The sequence below is a fragment of the Serinus canaria genome, chromosome 15 (genome assembly GCF_022539315.1).
Source record: "Serinus canaria isolate serCan28SL12 chromosome 15, serCan2020, whole genome shotgun sequence".
NCBI lineage: Eukaryota > Metazoa > Chordata > Aves > Passeriformes > Fringillidae > Serinus > Serinus canaria.
In genome coordinates this window covers 12,237,690-12,264,002 of record NC_066329.1, presented here as the reverse complement: position 1 = coordinate 12,264,002, position 26,313 = coordinate 12,237,690, and the positions used below count along the sequence as shown (strand labels likewise).

Below are 26,313 nucleotides of genomic sequence, written 5' to 3'. Positions count from 1 at the left end.
AAAAAAAACACCCAAAACTTCAGGAAATGCTAAATGGCTGGAGTGGAGAAGCCTCACAATGCAACAGGGATAAACTGGGTTCTTTATCTACCAAGACAAACATATTTTCAAGAGAAAGATCTGATCTGCTCCTTTGCTTTCACAAGACACTCAGCCTGTGGATAAACCGAAGACTCGAACCACACAAAGGGCGCTGCCCTGAGCCAGCAGACACACAACTGCCACAGGCACGGGAGGGCAACTTTTCCTGCTTTTTCTGACGCGCCAGGCTCATTTCAGGCAATTTGCCTGCTGCTCCCGGTGTTTATGCTCGCACCGTGGCGTGCGCCTGTGCTTACATATCGAGTGGGGTGACTCAAGGAGACCGAGCCCAGGCCTGGGAAAGTCCCTGTGCCCTGCAGCCGTATTGGGACAAGGAATGCCGAGAGCTGCCCGCTCTGCTGCCCTCCCGCTGCCGGGGAGATGCGGAAAGAGTAGAGAACTGCAGGGCACCCCTGCAAGCCCGCATCTGCTGCTGGAGCGGGGGTTAGGGTGAGGGTTAGGACACGTGGAGGTTTTTACAGCTGCTGGAGCAGGGGAGGTTCGCTGGATGCTTTTCCAGCTGTTGGGGTCATGCATCACTCGTGGCAGGGAGAGGGGGTGGGCTCGCCTGGGGAGGGACACCCAGCAGTGCAGCGGGAACAGTGGTGGCTGAGGAGATGTGACCTTCCTCATCCCCCCTGGGAGGATGGAGGGGAAGAATAAGTGTGAAAAAGCAAGATATTAGTTAAAATCTGACAGTGACCTAGGTTGCCTCAGTGCGGATTCCTGTAGGCATCTGCTTGTTAAATTGTTCAGATTTTCCTGCAAAGATCGCACCCCGAGAAGGTTTTTGATGCAGTCGGGATCACAGTACAGACACTAACCCAGGGCTGGGAATGTGCATCACGGGGTCTTCTCCTGAAGCCCCCCACCTTCCTTTTGCGGGAAAATTGAAGTTTCTTAACTATGTTGCCGTGGAATGCTCCGGACAATTTCTCGGAGCTGAACCTTTGTCAGGGCTCAGAAAGCCAAGCGGTCCCCAACCTGCTCCTCCGAAGCGTCCGAAATCCCACCGGCACGAGGGGATTATCGGCCAGCTCACCCCGCAAGTGAGAATCCCTGATTTGCACCCAGAACATCACCAATGACACGCAGGGACACTAACGCGGCCCGCCGCACCGCTTAAGCTGGGAACACCGGCAGCACCGAGGTACCCGGTGGCACTGATAAAGCGCTGGCAGGGGTGCAGCCGATGGCAGCGGCGGTGACAGGGGCACGGCGGGTGACAGGGGTGCAGCCGGTGTCGCGATCCGCGGCTCCGCCGGGTCCCGCCGGGCGCTCGGCGGCGCGGGCGCGCGCGGCCCCTTTAATGCGCGCGGGCGGCGCGGCCCCGCTCCGCCCCGCCCCGCCCGGCCGGCTGTGGGGCGGCCTTAGGGACCGACCGAGAGACCGAGCGAGACACCGAGCGACCGACCGACCGCCGCCTCCTGCCGCGCCGGGGCGGGCAGGGCTAGGCTGGGCTGGGCTGGGCGCTGCGGGGCCGGCGCTGCGGCGAGGGGCGGCCCGGCCCCACGGACGGACGGACGGACGGGCGGGCGGGCGGCGCGGCTCGCAGCCCCATGGCTCTGGATTTATAAACACGGCGCAGATGGCGGGGCCGCGTCCCCGCGCCCAGCGCTGCCCCGCCGGCCGCTGAAGCGGGAGCGGCGGCGGCGATGGGGGGCGGCAGCTGCCGGCGGGATTAGGTAAGTCGGGAGGGGGGAGCCCCGGGGGAGCCCCCGGTGCCGGGGTGCGCGCGGGCCGGGCTGGGGGGCCCGCTCCGCTCCGCTCCCCGCAGGTGGGGAAAGGCGGCCGCGTTACGTAAAAATGAAAATGTGCCACGGGAGCTGCTCGCCGGGGAGAAACTTTCTCTTATTATTTTCTTTTTCTTTTTTTTTTTTTTTTTTCCTGTTGGTTTTGCTGGTTTTGGCCTCAAGAGAACGCGGCGCGCGGGAGCGCCGGGGAGCCCCGCACTTGGCAGGCTGGCGGGGACACCCCTCTGCGGGGTGGGGGCACCCAAGGGCTTTTTTTTTTACCCCCCCATTCCTCTTTTTTCCTCCCTTTCGTTCAATCCCGCTGTGTTTTGCGGCTCTCGCCCCGCGTTGGGGGCCGGTGGGCTGGCGCTGGCCCACGGCCGGAGCAATGAATGGGCATCCGAGGGGCACCGGGAGCGGCCCGGCTCCCCCGGAGCTGCGGGGGGCACGGCCGGCTCCTGACCATGACGCGAGCTGCGGGGCTGGCTCCTCCGGCCGTGTGGTGTTCGCCGTGTAAATATTTACGGGAGGTAACTGAGCCGGGTGTCTGCAGGCAACAAGTGCACGTTTCTCTGAACCCCAGCTGAGGTCTCTGGAGTGATCGCATTTTTTTGTTTTTTTTTTTCTCTGTTGATTCTTGTAATTTCCTGTTCCCTCTTCTCCCTCGGCCTTCCTCCTGCTCCCTTGCCCTGACAACGCACAAAGAGCAGGCTGCAGTGGGTGCAGGCAGCTGCCTGCCATGTGGGCTGCTGCCAACACCACTGAAGCAGCAAAACCTGCAGGACTCGGGCTGGGGCTGCCCGGGGCCGTGTTGACCCAACAAAGCCATCCCTGCTTGCAGCGCTTTGAACCCTCTGGAAGCCCAGCACGCCTGCAGGCACTGCTGCCTGCGCCCGAGGCTGCGTCTGCTCCCTGAACTCTGTGTTTTGGGTCAGCTCAAGAATGTGCCGGAGAGGACAGTGCTGCTGGAGGTGATCCGTGCAGTGGGTATTTCCTAACCCCTCGGTTCACAGGCATTTATGGTTTGAACTCTTCTGGCGACCTCTCCCTCAGTATTCCTGCGAAGGAAAGGCTGGTGCTCTGGATGCCTGAAAACCGTCAGGGTTTTGCTGAATCTGGTGTTTTTAATCAGTTTGGTGGATGTGATTTCGTTCCACTGGTATTCCTTGGTCATGTGGGGTGAGAGTTTTTCCATTTAGTATAGGGGTTTTATCAGCAAGGTTGAGTTTAAGTTTGCCTTGTGCTTTCCTGATAAACACTTGGTATTACTACTGATTCATAAAGGGAGCCAGTGTGAGTTGGGACAACTGGATGAACATTTCCCTCTCTTCTGGAAGCGATGAGAAGATTTTTCAAGGGCTTTCGTGGAGCCGTGTATTCCTGGATGGTTTTAATCAAATAGTGCTTAATTCTCTGAGTTTCAGTGCTGATGTTGGGTGACTTTGGGATTTAGCTCAAACCTCCTGTGTGCCTGGGTCTGCCAACTGTGTGGGGGACCTGTGCCTTGAGTGAAGAATTCAGTGAGCAAGGCTCGCAAAGTGTCTTGGGGTTGAGTCCCACGATGCCACAGGAGGGAAGTTTTGCCTGGGACAAATATTTTATAACTTTAATTGAGTAAGTTTCACTGTGAGAGAGACTCTTGCAAAACGTGTTTAGTTTATTGAAAGCAAATGCACTCAAACCTCGGATTGTTGTTGCCAAAAGGGAAAAAGTAGAAGCTATTTTTGGTGTGAGAGAGGAGATGGGGCACGCACATGTCTGGGGCAGGAAAACACTGGTACTTTGTTCTCCTGGCTTCATGTGGGTGGTGGTTTCTGTTACTTAGCTGTGTGTTTCTGCCAAGTTGCAAAACATACCTGGTTCTGAAACCCCTGCGGAGGTCAGGGCTGGCTCTGCGGAGCTGGTCCTGGGCCCATGTGGGAACACCTCCCACATCAGCATCTCCAGCACTGCAGAAGCAGGTGGGTGCCTCTGCCTTCACACCTTGGAGCTCCAGGGAGGTGACTGGCATTTTTTTGCGACAGGATCTGCACTGAAACCATAAACTTGTTTCGTGCAAGCCACCAGCCAGCTGCTGCTTGGCAATACTTTTCGCTTGCTAATGGCTGTGGTTGGATTGGAACCAAGCTGCCTCCAGTGGAGCTTGTACTAATCCCTGGAGCCATCCTGCACTAGATCCAAAGAGGGCTTGGTTCAGGCCGTGTTCACGTCTTGTAATTAGGAGATGCAGTGTGCTAAAGGCAGTTTTGTTGTGATTGGCAGCGATGGTGTGCATGCAGCTGTGCTGATAGCTGCACGTGTTGAGAGCTCCCTGTCTCATCTCCACGGCTGGAATTGGGTCATAGGCGATATCTTCATCTTTTGTGACATGGCTGTGAATTATTTGTCCCCCTTTGATGGCTGCCAGTGTTCCTCCCACTGCTGGTTCTGGTTTTCAGCAGTCCTTTTTGCAATCTAGTTGTCCTGGGAAAACCTGTTTGAAGCTGACTATAATTTATGTGCCTGAGATACCATCATCGTCGTGGCCCTGCGGGGGGAGGAAAGTTACGATCTTGTCAGTTTCTAGATGAGTGGGTACAGAAGAAGGATTAAATTGGTAACTTTTCAGAGGTGGGTTTTGGGTGGCTGATTTGAGCAGTTGTGAAGGGCAGTGGGTTGGAGGAGGAGGTTTGGGGTGCAGTGCTCCCCATCCCTAACCCAGTGTCTCATTCTGACCAGATCCCTTCACCAGTCAGAAAACTGAGGCTGGTGGGGTTATGTGAAGTTCAATGTGTCAGAGCAAGTCTGCTGGAGAGCTGGTGAAGAGTCTCTCTTTCTCCATGAGTGCTTTGCTTGTTCAGTGTGAGGGCTCGTTACTCCCAGGGGCAAAGTGCTGGTTCCCCCCTGGGTTTTGTGCCTGTGAGCAGTGGTCCCCAAATGCAGCCCATGGCCTTGGCTGCAGGGGTGCACAGGGATGGGAATCCAGGCCAGTGTGTTCTTTGGAGCACTGTTATTTTTGTGCAGCTGCGTTTTTAGGAGCTGTAGCTCGCTTTCGTCTTCGCTGAGAGTTTTCAGCGGAGAGCAGGGTCAGCTCTAATGGAGCTGGAAATGAGGTATAGCAGCACCCAGTCGCCTCTCTGATTAGTGACTGAGGCTTTTGCAGCTGCCTAAGGATTTGGGCATCGTGAGGTCATGGATTCTCATCGAGGCTGCTGTGGCACAGGCTCCTGCAAGGCTTTGAAGGGCCCTTGCTGTGTATCGACATAGGAAGCAGCAGAGAATTGCTATTTATGGCTGGGCTTGTGCTGGCACACAGGTGTTGAGGTCTCTGATTTGCCCTGTAATGTCAAGGGATAGATCTTTGCATTGCAGTAGAAAATGGAAATGTGTGTCATTTAATGAGCATGACTAGAGCAGAGCTGCTTTCCCAAAAAGAAGATTGAAGAGGGAGCTGGAGCTTCAGAACAGAGGGCATGAAAATGCATGTAAAAGCTTGATCAGAGTGAGGGATGGATCTGGCAGGAAGGGAAGGAGGACAGAAGAGCAGAAGGAAATGAGTGATTCGTCAGTTTTGGGAAGTGATCCCTGACCTGAGCACGAGGCAGCTGCGGGACTGTACTGGGAATTGAGAAATCAGGGCTGCACCCCCAGTCCTGCTGCCCACCCTACTTGTCACTTCCTTTCTTGAGGCCACCAGTTCTCTGTTCCTGCCAACCTGCCTTTGGCAGATGGAGTCTCTCTGGGATGTGGACTGTTCCTACTAAAGGTGAGCAGGGTCCCCAGGAGGGGATGTTTCTGATGAGCAGGCAGTGCTCACATGCTAGCATCCCCCTTCACTGTGTGGAGCTGAGGAATGTGACCTGGCTGAGGGTGGGTAGGTGAGGGGGCACTGATTGCTGATGATCTGAATCTGGCTTGGAGAGGCCCAGAGAGGAGCCCTGCCTGCAGGGGAGAGGTGCCTGGCGCTGGAAGGAAAGCAGTAAAGATGGAAGTGGTTGTCCATGACGGTGATTGTGACCACAGTGCCAGAGCTGGAGGTGATCTGGGGCACAGGGAGGGGACAGGGAGAGCACAGCAGTGGTTATGTGCCTGCTGGGTGCGTGGAGGATGCTGATAATGGTTAGTGCTCTCTTTATAGCTGCGGAGCATTGAGCAAACATTAATGAATGTAAAGGATAGCAGCTCTGTCTAGTTACAGAGAAGGGAAGTTACTCCAAATTAACTTTATGGTCCGTGAAACTGAAGGTTATTTAAAAAAATAATAACGTAAATGGAAATGCTGAAGTTTTTCAGAGTCGCTGAGTACGCTGCTTGTTGTTTAATGCCTTCCATTTTTTCACTCCCAGTCTGTGTTTTTGGCTCAGGAACAAATTATAAGCAATATCAGCTTACGCTTGGATTTGAACCCGCATTGCTCTTAGTCAGCTGAAATGTTTCCCCTTATCGCTGCTCCCATAATGTTTATTTTAGACCGGATAGCATCATGGCTTTTCTGCTCGCTGTAGGGAAGAAGCCAGCCTTTGAAATAGCCCAGCACCTTGGAAAGAAATGATCTCAAAGCCAGTTTGGTTTCTGAATGAGCTACAGCCTAATTTTCCACCAAGAGGTTTATGCAAGGCTGTATCCCAGAACGTTTTGCGGCATTAAAAACCCGGGAGGTGGCAGATGGATGAATTGCTGACAGATTTAAAATCGTACGACAAACATAAAGCATTCAGACGTGAGGCCAAGGCAGCAGGAAGGTTGCAGGGAGAAAAAGAGGCAGAAAGGTCGAGGAAGTTATTCTGGGCAGAAGAAGATGTGCAAGTAAAGTGGGCTCAGCTGTGAGGGGAAGGGAAGGCCTTCAAGAGAAGGGATGTGTCCAAGAGTGTGTTCCCATCATAGCATAGGGAACCCTTCATGTCCTGGGCTGATGGTGAGAGGAGGATGAAGAAGAGGGAGAGAGCCAAGTTGAGCATTGGCAGCAGTGATGACGGTGGGAGTGGGGTTGCCCTGGGAGGAGACAGTGTGGTGGGGTCCAAATAGTTTTCCTCCTGTGGGAAGTGATGTGAGGGAGAGTGCCAGCATGCAGGGAGGCCAGGGATGGTGTGGGTATTGTCTCTGGAGGCTGGAGGCCTGGCTGTGGCTCTCTGGGCGGGTGGTGCGTGTGTCAGGGAGGGAGGCAGAGCCGGCAGGATTTCCTCTCTGCAGCGCTGGCTCCTGGGTTAATAACTAACCAGGCAGTCTAGGTTTATCCTTTCATTGTGGAAGAGAATTATTTACATAATACCACTCCACATAATCTTTATTTAGCATTGTTTCCCTGGCGTAACACTGGACAGAGTGGCGGTGCCCAGAAATGCAGCTTTGGCCAGATGTGTGGGAAGTTAACTCTTCCAGTTGGGTGTGCTTCTCTCTGCCTGCTCAGGGAGCTGGCTGTAAACTGAATCAGTACTTCAGTGCTGTGACCATCTATCATGTAGTTTTTGGGACTTCTGCACCCTCTAAGCTCTGTTTTCTGAAGGCTCTGTCTGGTGCTCTGTGCTGGTACATGAATGTTGCCTACCAGCTTCTTAAGCAACACAGTTTGGGTTTGTCCTGTGCATGTTAGGGCAGGAGAGTCGTTTGCAGTGTGCTCTTCCTTGTCTCTGTGTTGAAGAAGGCAGAAGGAAAGAAATGTGTCAGCCCGTGGGTGGAGGATGACAGGATTTGGGAAGGTTCCTGGTGCAGATCATCCCATCGTCTGTGTTCGGTCCCTGGGGACTTGCTGCCTCCCAGGTGGGCAGGTTTCATCCTCCTCAGGGAGTGTTTAATTGCAAGGTCTGGAGGCTTAGGTGGTTGTGTAAAGAGCTGGGGCCTGATTATTGCAACAGAGCACGGTGGAGGACAGAGCCCTGTGCTTGGGTGTCAGTGGGATGTGGTGGGAGAACTGAATTGCTGAGTAGGACGACAGGCAAAGTGGAGCTTTCTGAAAATCTGCCTGTGCCTCCAGCCATGCAGTGCTGGCTGGAGAGGGTGGAGGGTGTCTTTTCCTCTACACTGCGGGATGTGTGGGCTTCTAACAAGCTGTGGCAAACAATGGAAAGTTGGCTTTCTTCTGAAAATATTTTAAAACCTTATAAAATTACTCCAGCGGCTAGATTTTTATAAGACCAGATCTCAGCTGCATGGTACTTGAGCACTTCATAAATAGCTCAGTCTTTGGCCTCTGCAAACTTCTCAAACCTGTACCTGCAGTGCTGCAGAAGCCCTGGAGAGCACGTGGTTTATCAGTGGCAGCACCTGGCTCTTGCAGCAGAAGCGTTCTGTGTAAGTGTTTACTGCTGAGGCCGCGTGATCTCCTTGCTCTGATGTTGCAAGGAGCTGGTTTTGGGAGGCTGTGACTCCCCAGTGATTTACACTGGATTACCTGATGGTGCATGCAGGGTCTGGGCTGGATGTTGGCTCATGGAGGCCTCTCTGTCAGCCTTGCCGAGGGCGATGCGGGTCCTGTGGTGGTTTCTGCTGCTGATGTGGATGTTACTCCCTCAAGCCTGAGACTTGCTGGAACAAAGGTAGCTTGTGAACACCCTCTTTGAACCAATTACACCTGGCAGTGTGAGTTTGCATTGGATCAGTGCTGAGACTGTGGCATTCCTGATCCACTGCTTGAAGCCCTCAAGCTTTGTCTACTGCCTGCTCAAGCCCATGCTGTTGCCATCATGTGATTTGTGACATGGTGTGGTGTGTAAATCTTGGGTGGCTGTCAGAGCAGTGGTGTTTGGTACCAGAACTTTGGGCTCAGGAAGTTTCTCCAGTGGTTTGGAAGGGGTGTTTTTATGGCATCTGAACCTTAAATAACTATGTCCTCCCTTTGGTGTAAGAATTTCTTGTGTTTAGCAACTTCCTTGATCAAGTCCTTGCTTTTCTGTGGGTACCACATCATATAATTCCATTATTCCATTAACTTTTCAAGTTCCATCTTGAAAGCAGTTACAGTCTATTTTTTTCCCCCTTTGCTGCAGAGTTTCAAGCTCATGCCAGAGTGTCAGCTTCATTTCTAGGTCACCGGTCTGCCCTTTCATTTCCCCCTCACGCTCAAGTTGGCCGGCTTGTTTTGATTTGGTAATATGTGAGGTGGTGTCCACAGACAAAACCAGGCAGGCCAGTGAAATTCATGTTTCCCTGCAGCCTTGTTCCTGTTGTGTGTGTGAATAATAATTTCCAAATGCTAGACCAGAGGTGATTAAAAACTGTCAAAGAAATAAAGTGCAGCAAAGTTTGCGTTACAGGAATCAGTGTGTTCAGTGTTTTGGGAAAACTCTCTGAACTGGCAGTGGAAAAAGCCTTCAGAATTGTTATTGAAGGCTTTCTAGTCTTACATGTCTCTTATTCAGGAGGTGCTGCTGAGGCAGCCTGAGCATATCCAGGCTCTGCAGGAGGTTGGTTGCTGCTGTCTGGGGGGGACCTGGAGTCAGTAGCTCTCCCTTTGTGCGCTTGCTCTGAGGAGTTTGTTGGGATCCAGAGCTACAGTTGAGATATTTTTGCATGCTGTGGGCACAGGCACCTGGGCAGCCAGCTCAGCTGCAGCCTTGTGGCTGGAGCTGCTGAGCGTGACTGGCAAAGGGCAGAGGGGTAAAATGATTCTCTGCAGCCTGAGTGGATGCTTGAGTGGAAATGAAGAGCTGAAAACCTTTCTGAGGAGCGGCACACGGTGTCTGTTGCTTGCTCTGAGTGAGTAGAGTTCTTTTTTATTTTTTACTGAGCTGCAAGGCAATGGGTATTGAGAGGTTTTTATGCAACTTCGGTGTTGGGACGTGAAGCAGTTGTCATGTCATCAGTTAAGATGTGTTGAGCATCCTTATTTTTGGAGCAAATGATCCTGCTGGCAGCATGTATAGGAGGTGTCAGCCAGCCCTTGTTTTCTTCTTCCTCTCTTTTTTTTTTTTTTTTTTTTTTTTTTGCTTCATTTGTAGGTTTTTGTTTTGGCTTTACTTTTATATCTTGACAGGGTTGCTACTTAAAAATTGTTGGGGTGGGTTTTTTTTTTTTGGGTTGGGTTTTTTTTTTTTGGCTTTTGATGTCTACGTGTCTTGAGATGCACATAAAGAGCTGCTGTGGTTTTGGTCCTGAACCCAGCCAGTTGCCAGCAGCGTTCCTGAGGGCTGTGTGGTGTTGGAGTGAGAAACACTGCAGGGTTTTGGGTTTTCTCCAGCATTATGAAACAGAAGTAAAGAGAGAAGTCAGCATGTACCTTAAGGGTTGTGTTTTTATTTTAACTCTCTCACTGTGCAGAGCTGAGGTTTGCATCTTCTCCACCGAGACCGGTGCTCGTGAAATCTAATGCACTTCTGAGAATGTCCTTAAACTCTGCCAACAGCAGAGAAGGCTGAGAAATGGGGAATTTGCTTTACCCTGAGGTGGAGGAGTTGTGCTGCAGAGGCAGACACAAGCACCCTGGTTGCTCCTGTTTCCCCTGCCAAAGGCGGAGCGAGTTTTGGTCTGGCTCAATGAGGCAAGAGCTTGAAGCTCCATCTGTGTCTTATTTTTTTCTGCATTTTGCTCGGTTGTGCTTTTTAAACGTCTGTGGATTTCTCCTCAGCAGGAGGTTTCAGTCCCCACACAATGTATTATTGTGTTTGCCTCGCTCCAGTTCCTTGTTTCATGCGGAAACACCTTGAACCTTTGGCTGAGTTGGAAGATGGGTGCAGAGTCAGGGCCCTGGCTGCTCCAGGAACAGCGTGTCCGTGCACGACTGCTCAGCCTGGGCTTACCCGAGTGCTGCTCCAGGCACTGAATGTGTTTGGCTAACACAGACACTCCCCTGCCTTCTGATCAGCCAGCCTGCACATCCTGATTTGTGTTTTAGAGGCTGATCCCTAGGGTACAAGCACCATACCCAGAAATAAGTGAGTGTTCACACTTGCCTTTACAAACTTCTTGAGTATTTTGCCAATTAATTCTTAGGTAACAATTAATTTACTTAGGTAACTTAGGAATTAATTCTCAGGTAAAATATCTTTTGTAAAGGACACGGTTAGGAATGCTGCTATCCCTGCTGTTCTTCACTCATTCCAGTTTATGCAAAACTTGGAAAAGGTGCCAGTGCTGTCTTGGCCATTTGCAATCTGCTTTATGAAGCTTCTTAACCAGCAGAAAAAAAAAGTGTAAATAAATAATAAATACAGCAGCTTTGCCTTGCAGCCTTGCCAAGTCATTTTGGTGTGTGTTGAGGGGGCAGAACAATTAGAGAAGAGAATGGTCTTCTCTGTGTTCTGTGCTCCTGTCACGCAGCCACTCCCAGTTTTTTGGTAAGTGTAACAGAAATCTCTATGAGCAACTATTTATGGCATGTGCAGAGATGGGGGGGAAGCTGACGGCTGAACTTTAACCTACTGAGAAAGGTGGGGCTGATTGTAACTCTTGGTGGGGTTGGAGCTGTCAGACAGGGGTGATTCCTGCTCCCCTTTTTTCACAGCATCTAGCTCACTTTGTTCAAGCTGTATTTCTGAAATTGGGGCACTTTGGCTGTAGTGCTGGTTGGAGGAGTTTGCCATCTCTCTGCCTCTCAGCATGTTCCTATCACAGTGCTTCTCTCTCCTGTTGTTTTTGACCTGAGTAGCTGAATGAATGTCTTCACCAAGCAGTCATGGTTTTGTTTAAGTCAGTTCCAAGTATGGGTGCTGCAAGGACGGATGTTGAGCCAGGGGACACAGGGCCTGAAATCAGGCAAGAGTGGCTGTACTTTACACAACCTGGTTGTGCTTCAAGCCTTTCTTTGCAGGAGGAAATTCCACAGGGCTGAAATTCCCTTCTAAGAGGGGAGATGTTCCCCCCAGCCTTGTGCACAGACCTGTTTGCAGTCATGCCATGTGTCTCTCTCAACGTGGGACACACCAGTCAGTTTTGCAGCAGGTGACAGAGACCCTCAGGTAGGTTCTGTTGGTGTTCCAGCAGCAGTTTCAGCTTGGGGTCAAGCTCAGGCACTGCTGTAGCAGCTCAGTCATTTCTGCCATGGTCTGTGGCGTTTGCTCCTTTTCTGTGAGCTGGAAATGAAGTGCTTGGTTGGGAGCGGTGACTGAGAATGTTCCCCTGTGGCCGGCTTGGGTTTTTCACATTGTTGCTGCTTTGTGCTGGCTGCAGCACCTTTTTCCCTGGAGTTTTGCTTGTGCACCCAGCAGACTCAAGTGCTCTGTGCTTTTGTGCCGTGCCCTGCATGCCCAGGGCCAACTGATGGAGAGCAAAGTTGGGCAGGAGCCATCCTCTGTGCAGTGTGGCAGCTTCAGTCCTGGCTCAGCGAGGCACCTGAGGAACAGAGAGTGAGAGCAGAGTCCTTTTCTCAAAGGAGCTTAAACCTGCTCTGCCACAGGAGCCTTGCTGAATTACAAATTGCTTTTTCTCTCCCACTCTTTTCTAAATCTGCTGCTGTTCCTGAAGTTGCAGTAGATTTTACTCATGGGTGCTAGTGCTTGGGTGAGTGTTTGCTGCAGAGTAGAGTTGTAAGCAACTGACGTGATGTTGATCGTAATGTAACTAATGACACTTAAAACGTTTGTTTGTTTGTTTGTAATATGCTGTGGTCTCTTTCCAGGCTCTGCAATTGACAGACAAGCTTCAGCTGTATTTGGCATAGTGTTTGCAGAGATGGACAGCTTTCTGTCACTTCTTTGACAGATAGGCATTGAATTTTTAAGAGAAAACAGAGCAGCTTTTTGATTTTTCTCCCCACTGCAAACCAGCCAGCCAGAAGCCAGGTGGAGGGTAGCTCTTGCATGCATTCTGTTTATTTTTATGTGCAAATGCATCTTCTTGATGTGTCATTAACCTGGTTGAGCTCGGGTGCTATTTTTAGCAGCCTTATGGACAGGGAGCAGTTCCAGTAAAGGGTTTGTGAGCAGCCCAGCCCAGCCCAGGGGCTGGCCCAGAGCCCAGGGTGGCAAGTTCCTTCCTCCCTGCCTGCCCAGGGGGCCTGGAGAGGCTGGATGAGCTCCCCTGTCCCTAGTCCCACACAAGGAAATCTGTGTAAAGCATTACTCTTCAGTTCCTGTGGCCATGGAAACCGACTTGGATACATCAAACTTGACTAATTAACCTAATGGAGAGTCGTTTCCAGGCTCAGCCTCTCCCCTCGGATTTCAGAGCTGAACTTGTGATGTCTGATCTGCCAGCACAGACTTTCTCAGAGTGGTTTCTTTCACAGGTTTCTTTCACAGCTTAATTTGAACTGGGGAGGATGGCTCAAATCATACTGATATCTTTGGTGCATCTCCTGCTCTGCATTCCTCTCTCTGGGTAATCTCATAGATTCCCACGGAAGAAAGGTCCCAAACTCAGATGGCAAAAACTTATTCTGATTTTTATTTTTTTTTTTTGCTTGGACTGGGTGAGGTGAAAGTGGATACTTTCCTGCATCTCTGCTGTTTCTGTACTGCAGGATCTCTGCCACCCTGACTTTCTGACTTTCTGTTTAAAAATCTGTGAAATCCTCAGGCTTGAAACAGAACAGCACATCCTGGAGATGTCTGTGCACATCTTCAGGTCCCCTCATCTTAATGTACTAGTTAAAGGCATTGCTGCTTTGCACTGTTTCTCCTGGGTTTAATTATTATTTCAGTGATTGGAGCTGCAGACTGCAGCAGGGACTTAAGAGTTCAGCCTCAATTAAAAACCACCCTGTGCCAGGCAGATAGCAGCAGGCAGCTCTGCTATTCTCAAGTGTCTCCAGCAGTCCACCGAAACACCATGTGATTGGCTCAGTTGAGAAATCTGAGTAGGCAGAAAGCAGTTTCTGGGATAAACCTTGTGAGTGCTTCTCAAAATAGCCTGAAAGCAAGGTTTTGCTTTCCACAGCCACTCTTGGTCCTTGAGGCTGGTCAGAATTTTTCGTGGATTACTAAATATTGCGAAGGTCTCATCTTCAAAAACCATAAAATCCTTTTTCTTTTTCTTCTCCTTTTTGATGCTGCCTCTGGTATGTTTAAACTTAAAGGATTTGCATTTTCATGTCTTTTTTAGCCTTAATTGTAAGTACTGGGACCTTCCTTCCTTGCAGTTCCAGCTTTTTATATTTTTCAGCAAAGCTGATGACCTCGTGTTTGACCCTTGGAAACCTCTTGGGCAGCCCAGCAAACAAATGTGGTGTGAGAAGAGCACATGATAGTAGCCTGAGCTATTACACTGGTCAGTCATTGACCAGGACTCTTGTTTTTTTTCCTTTGAAGATTTGCTTAATCATTGGCATTGCAGCCCCTGCTGTGCAGGGCACCTGGAGGGGTTTGCTGGCTGCTCCCTGTGATGTCTGAGGTGGCAGGGGGGTTTTAGAGAGTCCAGCACTGTAATCAGGTTTTACTGGGGAAGAGATTGTCATTGATACCCCTGGGATTTGGCATCTATATAAATACACCAGCCAAGCTCTGTTGAAGTGTGCAGGTTCATGTCAGTTCATTTGTCTGGGAATGGGGCTGGGAGCATCTCACCACCGTGGTCCTTGTGTGTGATTTCTGTTCCCAGTATAACCCACAACCTGCTGAGGGCAAATCCCAGTAAATGCTGGTGCAGCTGGAAGGGACTGCTTCAGACATGGCTGATTTTAGGACCAGCTGAGAGCTGGGGATAAAAACTGCTAGGCTAAAAGTGATGAGGCCAAGTGTCCATGGGTGCTGCATGAATGACTGAAAGCTTGTGAAGCAGCTCTGAGATCTCAGAGCTGGGAGTTGTTTTTCCACCCTTGTTTACTGTGGTACCTCTGGGTGACTTGGAGCGTTCAGCAGATGCTGCTAAACTGAATTCTACGGCTGAATTCACACTGGAGAAATGAGAATTGCTTCTTTTTGTTGGGGAAAAAAATAAATCTGCTTTTATCACATCCTTGTTATCCTTACAGCTTGTGGCTTGGAAAATGAGAGAAAATTGATAGTGAGGTCTGAGTGGCATGTGGAGAGAGGTAAGATCCTGGCTTTCTGTGGGCCTCACTCATGAACTTTCTTGTCCTTCATGCATTTGCTGATGTGTCTGTGGAACTGAATTTTGTTGGCAAAAATGTGGTTTGAGTGGATATCTTAACTCTCAATTGCCTGCCTAAGGGTGATTTTAAGCGAGGCTTCCAGCAGCATCCCTGCTCTTGCTGTGTGTTTGGCTCTTGCTCCCAGACTGGCTGTCTGCACCAGGGGCTCTCTGCAGAGAGCAGCCTGTGTTCTGTGCCCACGTACTGTGCAGAAGCCATGAAAAATGTTCTTCAGATGACAGTGATTTGGGGTAGCTCTAGAAAATAATTTTCTGCTGGTGGATAGTACCAAACTATTTCCTTTCACCCCCTCCCTCCCTTGCCCAAAACAAAAGAAGAGATGAAAGGATTCATTAGGAATTATTCACTCAGCCCTGCCGCCTGTCTGAGATCTGGCTGTCTGCGTTCATCCCCCAGCTCAGGGAGGGTCAGAGGGCATCTCCCTGGGGAGGATTTGCTGTTGACTGAATTGCACTCTGTCATTATCCTGCTGGATAACGAATGCAGTGGCCTCATTGGCACTGGCTTCAGAAAAAGCACGGTCATCTGCATGTGGCCTTGAGGTGGGAGGCGAAAACCTAAGGGGAGCAGGGTGGAAAACCTCATCTTGTGGGAAAGATTAGGACAGACCCAGGCAGTTTGGCACAGTGGTTTACTTGCTGTGTGATGCTGAGCAGGTCTGTAGCTGCTCTGGACCTCTGTGTTATCTTCTTGGAGGTGGGGGGATGCAGCAAATGGGTTTAAAGGACAAAATTCCGTCTGGTGAGGTGAAATTAGTTAAAGCTGCTCCTGTTTTCTTCAGTGGAAAATGTGGCATTCTTGTGACACAGTTTGAGATATTTTAATGAGATTTAAACCATTTTTTCCCTCTTTGTTTTGTTTTCAAATAGGTTTCCTGAAAGAAAAACATACAAATCCCCCTGAGCTAATTGGTGTGTGATTTGAATTCAGCTGCTACCTTGGAAGAGCTTTTCCAGCAGCTGATCTGAAAACAGCCTTTCCCACAATATTGTGGGTTGTCAGTCAATGCTGAAGGATCTTGAAGTTGCTGGTGGGAAGGAGAGAGATGTGTTTTGTTTGATATGCTGCATCTTTCAGTTTGAGTTTCATAAAAAAATGAGAGATGTGCGAAAGACCCTAACGGAGAGGAGCTAGCAGAGGAATAAAAGTCATGGTAGCTGGAAATGTGTAAGAAACAGTTGTGGGTGCTGGAGCCTGTTGGGCTGGCTGAGGAAGCAGATAGACCTGAAGAAAATTTGCATTTTAAGCACCAATTTTCAGATGTTACCCACTGCCTGGTGCCTTGATCTTCTGGCAGCCAGTGGCTTAGAAGGGCTTAATGCTGTGCCCTTGCTGCATGTGGTTTTGCACATTGAAGCACGCTGGGGGTGGCCAGATGCAGCCCTGTGAAGTAAAGTATTAAAGCTTCAAATGTTGGCCTTCATTGCCTTCAGGCTAAGTCAGTTCCCTGGAAGATGCTGTGATGAAATTGCTGGCCCAGGTAATTTGTGTCCTGATGATGAGCAGCAGAGAGGAGGGCAAGAGTTTGTGTGCCTGCTTATTGCTGTCATCTGTCTTGCAATCAGATATTTATGAAATGGCCTTTTGTGTTGCGGTGCGGGGTGTGTGAGTGCATATTTAAGTGGTTAGTAAATATAGTCAGTTGCTAGATTGGATCAAATCATCCTCTTAACAAATATAGACAGTGATGTTTTGCATCTGGGTGTTTTGACAGTAAAGTGCAGGAGGAGGTGGTCTTAGTGAGTTTAACGTCTTGTACCCAAAGCAGGGCAATAATTGCTTAAAATCACTGTAATTCTGCTGCCAGCATTACAGGATATAAAATTATCCTGTGCTGTAATAAATAAAAAAAATTACTGCTGCCTGGAAAAGTCTTGTTGCTCTAATCCAGGACAAAGTGTGTGTGACTGGTTGTGAGTCAGTTTAATTTCTTCTGGGGTCTGACCCTCTGGATTCCTAATGCTGCAAGAAATCCTCCTTGGAAGGCAATCATCCCCAGGCTGGTGCTCAGCTGAGCGATGCATGACCAAGAAGTAGCTTGTAGCATTTATGAACTAGGGCAGAAGTAGATCCCTTATTCAGACAGAGCTGTATAAGCCTCCAGTGCTCTATACTAGGCCCCAAATTTGCCTACATTATAAATAAGTCTGTGGCTGTGTGCTTGTGTGTTTCTTTTTTTAAGCTGAAGGCAACCCCTTAAGCTCTTTTCTGCAGGTCTGTTCAAGCTGGGGCATGGGGAATTCCTAAGAGGATTATCATGGTTTACTTGATACAGAACTTGAACTTGAGCAATGGCTTATCTTATCAGTGATAAAAGACATGGAAATGAAGTTTACGTAACCAGAGAGGCCTTGAACTGTGGCTTTTTTTTTTCCTGGAAACTGGAATGATAGATCTCCTGAGTTCTCTGCTCACAACTGCAGTGTTTGTTATCTGGTGTGTACTGTCTGCTTACCACTGGCATTTATTTCCAGTGCTGTTTGGAGCTGTCCTGTGAAAAAAAAGAAAAGGGGTTGAGGCAGAGGCTCAGCAAGAGGAGTCGTGGGCATTTTCTGCTTTTGCAGGGAAGCTTGGTGTCCTTGCTGGAAAGATTCATCCCATGTGGATTGGTTGCAAGCCCCTGTGCTACACTGAGCTCAGTAGGTGATTTGAAGAACAGCAGAGAGCAGATCCACTTCACCAGTGGGCTGTGAGCATGGGGCTAGAAAGGCTCCAAAGCTGTGAGTAAATGTTACCCTGAGAGCAGAAAACGCCTGGGAATAGATAGAGATGCCCTGTCTGCTCCCAGTGGAAAAAGTAAATGAGTGGGGAGGGCCAGGGTAATCTCTTGGGTGGCAGCTAGAAAATGAATGCAGACAAATGAGCACTGCTGTGCTCTGGCTGTGCTGACCGACCACTCTGGCACAGGGTGGATGCAGTGCCCAGCCCTCTGCAGGGGTGGGGGAGCTGCTGCAGCACCCCAGCAGTTGCTGGAGGAGGAGAGTGGCCTGAGCATCACAGCTCTGATCCTGCTGGATGTGCTTGCATGGGCTGGGATGGGCTGAGCAGCTGCATGCCCAGCAGGGCTGCAGAGCAGCACAGCCTGGGCCACCTGCTCACCTGCCCCTCAGCCTCTGCCCCCTCCCCTCTGCAGGGGGAGATACACAGTGCTCAGCAAGCAGCTCTGTGACCAGGCATTAGCAAGAAGAGAGGAGCCTTTCCACCCTGCCAGGTTACAGTGGGTTTGCCTGCCCCGGTGTCCTACACCTGCTTTGTCTTTGCTGCGTGGGAGGAATTTTATTTTTTGAGCTCTTGCTGTCACAGATTGTGACAATGCCACAGAGGCCGTGCTTCCCACAGAAGGACTCAGCAGACAGTCGAAGGCTGGCAAGCTGACAGCACTTATTAGAGGTAACCTTCAGGAAATGCCACACACAGCCCTCGCTGAGCTTTCTGGCTCCAGGCACATACAGTATTTACACCACGCTTCTTGAGTTTCCCTGAAGGCTCTCAGCCTGCAGCTGCCTTTCTGTGCTCTGCCACCTGCCCTGTGTCCTCATGCTCCAGAGCCTGGGGTGGCTTCTGGCTGCTGGGCTCCTCTGGCAGCAGCCCACCATGCTGGGGGGGCTGGTGACACCAGCTCTTCCTTTGCCCTTTGGCTTCCTAAAAGGTGCTTGTCATAATCCAGTTCTGGAGCCTGGGGTAAGGCCAGCACCAAGTTTTCACATTGGTGTGTGCAGGGAATGAGCTGTTAAGAAGTGCAGCCCTTGCACAGCAGCCCTTTGTTAAAATGCAAGGGAATTACATGGGATCAGCTCTTTTGACTGAGCAGGTGACTGGCTTGAGTGGCTCTGTGTGGAGTTAAAAGCCAAACCTTAAACATTAAGCTTTGAAAATATTTTCTCAGATTGTCTTGATGGTGTTTTTTTATCCTACATGGGGTGGGAGGAAGGAAATGTGATACTATCTGGTTCTAGTAAATGACAGTGCTGAGCAGCACCTGAGTACTTTGTGGTGCCAGAGCCTGGACTGGGTAGGTGTGGGGAGGCAGTGTTGTGCACCCCATTGGGACATTTGCCCCAAAAGCAGTTCAGGTATTTTCTCTGCTTCCTGGCTGAGAGGTTGGGGAAGGTATATCTGAAGGGTGGGCTTTCAGGATGTGCTCAAGCCTTGCTCTGCTGCCCCCAGAGTTGGTGGCTCATGTATCTACTACAGACCAAGAAGTGATGTTTTTCCAGCAGCAGGTGGCTGGAGTTTGATCCACCCACTCTCATCCTGCTGCTTGTAGTGTGCACAAGTTGCTTGGTGCTCTGCTCCCTTCAGTGGAGGGTCAGCTGTGATCCTTCAGGAGTGGATCTGCTGTCCTGCTGGGTGTTACCCTGTTGGGGGAGATGGGAACTCCCTGGTGGAGATGTCCTCTGGGATACACCAAAGCCTGTTTTGGCACATGCACAAGTCTTTCCTCCCTGCTACCTTGTGAGAACTGTCAGAGGGGAACCCATGGAGTGGCATGAAAATCCCACTTTATTATTGTTAATTTCCCATAATACTCAGGCTTGGAGTGCCTGGTTGCTTGGCTTTGCTCAGTGGGGAAGAGCAGGACAGACTGCCTCAAGCTGAGGTCCCTTGGCTGTATCAGCTCTGAATCCTCTGCTCCTCTGGTGTGGATTTAATTTCCACGGTGCTGCAAATGCTTCCCCAGTGCCCAGCTATCAATTGAAAAGCAGTGGGGGGGTCTGCAGGGGGGTGCTGATGGTGGGGAATGACTTGTGGTCTCCATGGCAACCCAGAGACGATAAATGGATCAATGTGCTGTTCTGCACCATCTGAAACTCAAGCGGCTCTGCCTAAATCTGGGGGCTGCCTTTGCCTGCCAGATCCTGCTGTGGGGTCATTAGTGTGAGCCAGCTCAGCCCCACAGCCTTCCCATCAGCCTGCCTCCAGCATCCTGCTGGGTTTGCCACAGAGCAGGGGGGTTTGGGCTGGAAACCCACACTTGGCTCACCTTTGGCACACTTGGGGATTTGGGTGTTTGGAGCTGCACCACTGCCTTGGGCTTAGGTGCTGTTATGGGCAACTGGCCAGGCATCCCAGTCCCTGGGTTTGGAAAGGGTAAAGACAAATGGCTGGCTTCCCTTCCAGCACTTTTTAAAACCTCCAGCTCTTTCTGCACAAGCACAGGGAGATTTATGGGTTTTTTTCTGTGAGTTCAAGGCTCAGAATCCTGCATTCAGTTTGTCTTGGGGTGCTGGGTAAGGACAGTTGCCTTTGTTCTCTCTTCTGCTTCTGGTGGTGTGGATAAACAGAAAATCTGTCTTCTAAGCTGCTGCTCCAGTGTTCCCAATGGCCACATTTACCTACAAAGGAATATATTGATCTTCCCCCGCTAGATTTCATAAAAACTTACCTTGTTCTGAAGTTTTCAATCCACTGCTTTTTGAACAAGAGTCCTTCTAGTGCTGAGGTCTTTTACATGCTCTGGTTGAACCTGACTTAGGTTCACCCAGAGATTCCCCAGTTCTCAGCCAGGACCAGGGACTGGTGTGACTGGAGCCAGTGGAAGGTAGGGGCTGTGTGCTGCTGTCTGGCTCAGCAGTGCTGTTTCAGCCTGTGCTTTTCTGGCTGTGTGAAGGGATAATCCCAGGTGTCTCCATTGCTTTGAGTGCTGCAAATCTAAAGGACTGCTTTGTTTTGGTGTCAGAGGTTGGCTGTGGTAATGAGAATCTGTGCAGACGAGCTCAGGATCTGAGGCACTGCCTGGCCTTGGCTACTCTCACATCTGGGGGCATCAATGCTTCTCCCTGCAAAGCAGGAGGAAAACTGTTGCCTTCTATTTTGCAAAGGGGCCTGGAGAGATGAGTTGCCAGAGGCTGCACCTGAGGCTTGTGATGAAGCTGGGAGTACCTCACAGAGCTGTTGAGCTTGAGTTTTCTGCCCAGACTTAAATGTGAGATAAATACTGGTGTCTGTAGTGCTCTTCACACCTTGATTTCCAAGTGCCTTTTGGGGTGATTGGAGGGACTTTGATTCCTTGGCCAAGTCTGGGCAGGGATATGGGTGCATTTCACTACTAATTCACAGTGTTATTTTTGTAATTTTGTTAATGCAGACAGGGAGACCTGCTGTCTGCAGTGGGGTGGAAAATCCCCAAAATATGCTCTGAAACCACTTTCTGTTGTGGTTCTGTCTGTCCAGCTCTGCCTGTAGCCCCTGGCATGTCCCACAAGCTGCTAGCAAGGCAGTTGCCTGCCACACGTCCAGAGGCCCCTTTGGAGATCACTGTTGCTGTTTCTAAAGGCTCCATTGTGGGCCAGTCTGGCCAGATGATCTGAGCTTGTAATTCTGTGCAGTGCAGCGCTGAAATGTCCAAGAAATCTGCCATCTCTGTTGCCTTGTGAATAATTTATGGATCTCTTGACTCCAAGCTCATAAAAATCGATAACTCTTCGTGGATTTTTTTTTTTTTCCCCAGCAGCAGCTTGGTTAAATTCTCCCATTCTTTTGAGTTGCTGATATTGAAAGGCTGTGGCTTGTTCGCTTACCCCGAGCCATGTTTTCTTTTTCACAGCAAAATTGATCCAGGCTTTTCCACAGAGCTGTCTGTGCCTGTTCTTCACCAGGGTGTTTGGCTCAGGTTACTGAAGGAGACAACCTCCCTGCACCTTTTCCATGGGCTATTGCAAATGTTTGGGCTGTTAAAGCTTCTGCTCAGGGGTAAAGCTGTAGAGCTTGGAGAGGTCAAAGTGCTTCTTGAGTGTTGTGCACTGGCTAAGAAGAGGTTTCAGCAGCTGCTGGGAGCAACTGGCAGCACCAGGCCAGTAGAATTTGCAGCCCCCTTAGCCCAATAATTCAGATATGGATATGTTAATTTATTCCTCTAATTTCTAGGCCTGTCTCTGAACACTGAAGCACTCTGATGATCTTTGCTCCCTGTCAGGCTTGGAAACGAAGCCTGAAGTGTACCAGTAACAGCTGTGCCCTCTGTGTTGGGTTATTATCCTTTCAGAATTTAATAACGTGACACCCCTTTTTACTGGATAGCTTGTCCTTCCCTCTAGGAACAGATCGATAACAGACTTGTATCTGCTATTTGGCTGTAATTGCTAGTGTCAGCTGATGTCTGGTGCTGTTTCTCCAAACAGCCCTTGGAAGCTCAGTAGGCTGTGGGGAGTGAGGATTTATTTCCCAGACTGGTATTGCACCACATCCAAGAAACCTGAAATAAAGAGGTGGTTTTGCAGAGAAGTTTCCCTGCTCCCTTCTCTTCCTGCTTGTATTTGGTGATATGTGGGCTGTGAGCTGGGGAGGGGGAGAGGAGAAATGGAGCCTCCAAAGGCAGTGCTGGGTAACTCTGTCTGAGCCACAGTGCTGCGTTTGGAGGGCTCCAAGGAAATTAAAGCTGACTGCTTAGCAATGCTCTTGGTCTGCAGAGCATACAGATTTCATAGGTTGGCTGTAGATGATGGAGGATGGGTTTGGCTTTGAGGGGGGAGAAAGCGAGAGGGTTCTCCATTGCAAACAATTTATTCTTGCTGAGTCTTTAGGGTAATTCAAGAGGGTAATTGCTGTACTTTCATGCATCTAATCCATGGGTTGCCTGGGGAAGAAGGAGGAAATTATTCGAGTGTAGGAAATAGGGGAGGTTTACTCCAAGGCCACCCACCCCCTGCCTGGTCCTCCCTCTTCCTAGTTCCAGTTTTCTCCCTGGTTGCTGGGAGCTTTTGCTGGGGTAATTGATGGCACTCTTAGCTGCTGGGAAAGGGAGAGGGTGAGTTGTGGGTAATCTGAGGACTATTTTTCAAGGGAGCAGTACTTTTTTTAATGAGTGGGTTTGAGGTGAAGATTATGTGCGTGGAAATACAGCACGCAGAAAATAGAGGACTCTAGTAACTATAAAAAAAGTCTGCAGTATCTAGAACTAAAAAAAAGACTTTATAAATACTTCCTAGCCATGGGGTTGGCCTGTGTAATCCTACAAGGAAAGAGAAGCTGAGTGATTGATGGTTGGCTCCATCCTGCTTTATCCCTAGATACAGAGTAATGTATTAAATATGGTTGCCTCTTGGTATGAACACGTAACAAGAGGCATAATATTAAATTACAGCCTGTGTAGCTGTCTGGGGGAGGTCCATGGGATGGCATTCCTGCCTCATTTCAGTCTGTGACAAAACTCCCATAGATGGAGTCAAGGCTGGGCTCTTGCTCTGTGTATTTGTTTAATCACCCTGTCTCCAGAGAATGCAGAACTGCTGGGAATTGCAAAACCATTTCATTAAGCATCCTTGATGCCCATTTTACTAGCTGAAAGCTGCGTGCCAGCGTGGGCATATTTTTGTTTATTTATAACACCTGCATTTACAGCGCTGCGCAAATCATCTGGAGAATGGGATGAGAACTTAAACCCCCGGGGGGGAGGAGGTATTTGGAAATCTAAAACCTGCCCTGTGCAGCTGCATGTGCTTCCACTGACCAGAGCTGTGACCCACAGTTGGCCTGTGCTATGTACTGCACTTCCCTCTCTTTTCTTTTCTTTTTCTTTAAATTTTAATTTTCATTATTATTGCTATTTTTGTACTCAGCTCAGCTGAGAGGTGGAGGGGTGGGAGAGTGGAATGAGATAGATGGATATAACGGGGCTAAATCCTGCCCAGCTGTTTTCTCAGCAGCCATCTCCCTTACAATCCCAAGGAAATAAATGCTCCTCTTGAGGGTCCTGTTGGTTAATGATGATTTGAGGAGTGCACACAAACATCTCTGCAGATGCAGCCTGCCTGTGAGATTCCGGTCATGCAGCGAGCCCTGGGACCCCGCTCCTCCTGCATTCAGTGCGATGATAAATCATTCATAGCCTCAGGAAATGCAATTCTCTTCCCTGCTCTGCACATAAACAGTCCAGGACCCTGAAGAAAGCTGTTGTTTGTAGTCCTTGGAGGATGAGGCAAGTGCTGTGACAGCTGGGAGGATCTGAAATTAAAGTTATGGGAAAGGCTCTGAGTGCATGAGTGTAAAAGCAATTTGGTATGGATGGGCGTTTTGTTTTGTAGCTGTTCCAGGGTGATGAAGGGTGAACAGGGATGTGCTGGTGTCCTGACCAATCAAAAATATTGCTGTGCTTATATCCCTTGTTTTGTAGGGGTCTGATTGCAAACATTGATTGTGATGTGTTGTATGTGGTTCTGGCGTTCAGGATAAGGGGAGAGGTAAAGAGGAGCTGGAGTGGAGAAGTGGAGGAGTTCTTATTGTAGTTGAGCGAAACGCAGGTTGGTGAAGGTCTCTGGGTTTTGTTTGTTTGTTCCAGCCTGAAGTGTGCAGCAGCTTGGCTGGGTAGAGGGTGAGCCTGGAGTCAGCTACAGCTTGGAGAAGCAGCCTTGTGTAATATCCAAAGCAGGGAGGAGTGGCAGCTGTGTCCACATGAGCTCCTTGAAGCTGGCGCAGAAAGAGAGAGCGTGAGGGAGGAATAGACCCTGTGTAGACACCAGAATCTCAGTGTGTCTCACTTGAGGTCTGGTTTGAACAGCCCTGCTCTCCCCTGAGCCCAGCTCATGGCCACTCTTAACATCTGTGCTTGCTTCCCCCTTTATGGGCAGTGTGTGGGTTCCTTGGTATTTCAGCATAATCCCCTGGAAACCCGGCAAGGGGAATGCCCTTGGCCATTAACAGAGTGTGGAGAGGAGGGACTCTGGCCTGGATAGCTCCATCTCCTGCTGTTCCAAGCAGAGATCCAGCCCTTAGACTTCACTTCTGTCTGATCTGGGTTTCTGGTAACGAGCGTTGCACAGTGAGCTGCTGCAGGGAAAGGGAAAACACGCACGCACCTCCACGGGCTCGGAAATATGTCAGAATTGGGCTTGCTGAGGAGCTCCAGCCCAAGCATGACCTACTTTGAGACTTGTAATCTCTAGGGGAATGCCCTCTGGATTAGATCAGTGTGATCCTATCAATCTGTGCTTCAGGCTGGAGGAAGCACTGACAAAGTTGCTTATTTTCCCTTTTTGTGCAGGAAGTTTGTTTTCTTTTTTCTTTTTTTTTTTTTTTTCCTTCTAGCACTGAGACTTGAGAGCGGCAGAGGTGTGTTTGACAAATACAACAGCCTTGGGCTCTGCTTTTCCATTATGGGTCTGTGCTGAGCACCTTCTTTCTAGAAGGCTTCTTTCTGTACCATGGAACAGCAAATTCCACCCTTGTTTGTGTCTCTGTGATGTTGTCTGGTGGAGGCTCTGGTCCTGGCCATGGAAAGATGCTGCAGCTGATCCCTCCAGTGCCATTTTAATATTCAGCTGTTTCAGTCTGTTTGTTTGGGTTTGTTCTTTTTGTCTGATCTGCTGCACTGAGAGACGCTTTAATAAAATGTGAGAAATTTTCCAACCCTTGTCTTTCCTCTCGTCACCAGCCATTGTTTATGTAAGAGCTTGGAATCTTTCTTTCTTTAGTTTTTTCCCAACTAAAAAATTGCTTCCAGAGCTCAGCAAGGATGTGCATATCCACAGCAAGAAGGAAATAAACAGGGAGGCTGCATTTAATTTCAGTGTCTGCCAGAAAGTGGGAAGCCAGCACTTGCCAAGGAAAGATTTTTGGAATAGAGGTGTACCACACTTAATTTTCCAGGAGACTTTCTGAAAATAAAGAAGCTGGAATGGAAATAAAGCTTGCTGTGATGAAGAGAAATCGCTACCCTGTTGGCTGGGAGTTTGGCCTTTGATTGCAGAGGTAGCTTTGCCTCAGGTGCCTCTGGGGGGCTTTCAAAGAGGCTTTTCTCCCATCTGCACTACCTGGCACATGGAGAGGAGCGAGGGGTGTTTGGTCCAGTGGTGTGAATTGTTCTGCCAGACTTCAAAGAGAAGTGGAAATACCTAATCTGTCGCTTTCAAAGGGAGGAATAAAATATTCTGATAGATTCTAAATGGAATCACATCAGCGGTGCCTCTTCCACCTTTGCCTTTGAGCTGCTCACTGATCTTTCTGATTGGGGTAATGCAGTGAGGAGGATACAGTATTCCCTTGAGGGGAGCAGCTTGTGAACATTACTGTTCAGTCAGCCTGAAAAGCTCTATTACAGACAGATTTAGACCCGTCTTTGTGCGCTGAGAGGCACAGCCTGGCTTCCGGGAGCAGGCTTTGTCTGGAGGACAGGTGCACGTTGGGCTGAATAATATTTACCCTTTTTATCTGCTGCCTGCACCACTTTCACCTGCCATCTCTGGGAGGGGGCTGCTGGAAGGGGGAGAGAGGCTGTGGTTATGGGGGATCTGTCCTGCAGCTCGGCTTGCTCAGGCCCAGCTGGGTTTGGCAGCTCTCCAGGCACCTAATGAGTTGTCCTCTGTGAGACCGGGAAGGTGAGGGTAGAAACAGATTTGCAAACAACCCAACCGGTATTGATTTTCTTCATTTCCCACATATCCTGCCAGGTTTCTGTGCAGCAGCCTGGCAGCTGGGAGTTGTGCTCATTGCCAGCGAGACTGGAGCGAGCTCACAGTGTCTGGGGTGATGTGGGGGGCTCCCTTGCTCTGGCCATGGGGTTTCCCTGTGAATATGGTCAAGCTCAGTTGGTTGTCACGTGCA

The 26,313-nt window shown here is 49.7% G+C and overlaps 1 protein-coding gene across 14 annotated transcripts in view; it reads left to right on the top strand.

The window, feature by feature from the left end:
- The first annotated feature begins 1,639 nt into the window (after window positions 1–1,639).
- The window catches only part of NCOR2 (nuclear receptor corepressor 2), a 225,854-nt gene continuing 201,180 nt past the window's right edge, over window positions 1,640–26,313 (top strand). For 12 of the 14 annotated variants that reach the window (XM_030233515.2, XM_050980357.1, XM_050980355.1 and 9 more), the window contains exon 1: window positions 1,641–1,766. The gene's annotated coding sequence lies outside the window, so the exon portion shown is untranslated. Of the gene's footprint in view, window positions 1,767–26,313 lie in introns of all 14 variants that reach the window. The other 2 variants (XM_050980353.1, XM_050980352.1) reach the window with 1 other exon arrangement.